Raw genomic sequence first — 1,959 nt, 5'->3', positions numbered from 1 at the left:
ATATCTATCTTTATGCCAGTACCATGCTGTTTTGACCACTGTGGCTTCATAATATGCCTTAAAGTCAGGCAGCGCGAGACCTCCAGCTTCGTTTTTTTTCCTCAAGATACTTTTAGCAATTTGGGGCACCCTGCCCTTCCAGATAAATTTGCTTATTGGTTTTTCTATTTCTGAAAAATAAGTTGTTGGGATTTTGATTGGTATTGCATTGAATCTGTAAATCAATTTAGGTAGGTAGAATTGACATCTTAACTATATTTAGTCTTCCAATCCATGAACACGGTATGCCCTTCCATCTGTTTATGTCTTCTGTGATTTCTTTTAACATTTTTTTGTAGTTTTCTTTGTATGGGTCTTTTGTCTCTTTAGTTAAATTTATTCCTAAGTATTTTATTCTTTTAGTTGCAATTGTAAATGGAATTTGTTTCTTGATTTCCCCTTCAGTTTGTTCACTGCTAGTGTATAGAAACACTACAGATTTTTGAATGTTGATCTTGTAACCTGCTACTTTGCTGTACTCATTTATTAGCTCTAGTAGTTTTGCTGTGGATTTTTCAGGGTTTTCTATGTATAGTATCATATCGTCTGCAAACAGTGATAGTTTTACTTCTTCCTTTCCAATTTTGATGCCTTCTATTTCTTTTTCTAGTCTAATTGCTCTGGCTAGCACTTCCAACACGATGTTGAATAACAGTGGTGATAGTAGACATCCTTGTCTTGTTCCTGATCTTAGGGGGAAAGTTTTCAATTTTTCCCCATTGAGGATGATATTAGCTGTGGGTTTTTCATATATTCCCTCTATCATTTTAAGGAGGTTCCCTTGTATTCCTATCCTTTGAAGTGTTTTCAACAGGAAAGGATGTTGAATCTTGTCAAATGCCTTCTCTGCATCAATTGAGATGATCATGTGATTTTTCTGCTTTGATTTGTTGATATGGTGTATTACATTAATTGATTTTCTTATGTTGAACCATCCTTGCATACCTGGGATGAATCCTACTTGGTCATGATGTATAATTCTTTTAATGTGTTGCTGGATTTGATTTGCTAGAATTTTGTTGAGGATTTTTGCATCTATATTCATTAGAGAGATTGGTCTGTAGTTTTCTTTTTTTGTAATATCTTTGCCTGGTTTTGGTATGAGGGTGATGTTGGCTTCATAGAATGAATTAGGTAGCTTTCCCTCCACTTTAATTTTTTTGAAGAGTTTGAGCAGGGTTGGTACTAATTCTTTCTGAAATGTTTGGTAGAATTCACATGTGAAGCTGTCTGGTCCTGGACTTTTCTTTTTGGGAAGCTTTTGAATGACTGATTCAATTTCTTTACTTGTGATTGGTTTGTTGAGGTCATCTATTTCTTCTTGAGTCAAAGTTGGTTGTTCATGTCTTTCTAAGAACTTGTCCATTTCATCTACATTGTTGTATTTATTAGCATAGAGTTGTTCATAGTATCCTGTTATTACCTCCTTTATTTCTGTGGGGTCAGTGGTTATATCTCCTCTTCCATATCTGATCCTATTTATTTGCGTCCTCTCTCTTCTTCTTTTTGTCAATCTTGCTAAGGGCCCATCAATCTTGTTGATTTTCTCATAGAACCAACTTCTGGTCTTATTGATTTTCTCTATTGTTTTCATGTTCTCAATTTCATTTATTTCTGCTCTAATCTTTGTTATTTCTTTCCTTTTGCTTGCTTTGGGGTTAGTTTGCTGTTCTTTCTCCAGTTCTTCCAAGTGGACAGTTAATTCCCGAATTTTTGCCCTTTCTTCTTTTTTGATACAGGCATGTAGGGCAATAAATTTCCCTCTTAACACTGCCTTTGCTGCTTCCCATAGATTTTGATATGTTGTGTTTTCATTTTCATTCGCCTCGAGATATTTACTAATTTCTCTTGTAATTTCTTCCTTGACCCACTGGTTGTTTAAGAGTGTGTTGTTGAGCCTCCACGTATTTGTGAATTTTC

This window comes from Tamandua tetradactyla, chromosome 18 (genome assembly GCF_023851605.1).
Source record: "Tamandua tetradactyla isolate mTamTet1 chromosome 18, mTamTet1.pri, whole genome shotgun sequence".
Classification (NCBI taxonomy): Eukaryota; Metazoa; Chordata; class Mammalia; order Pilosa; family Myrmecophagidae; genus Tamandua; species Tamandua tetradactyla.
The sequence above is the reverse complement of the archived record's forward strand: the minus strand, read 5'-3'. Positions refer to the sequence as shown.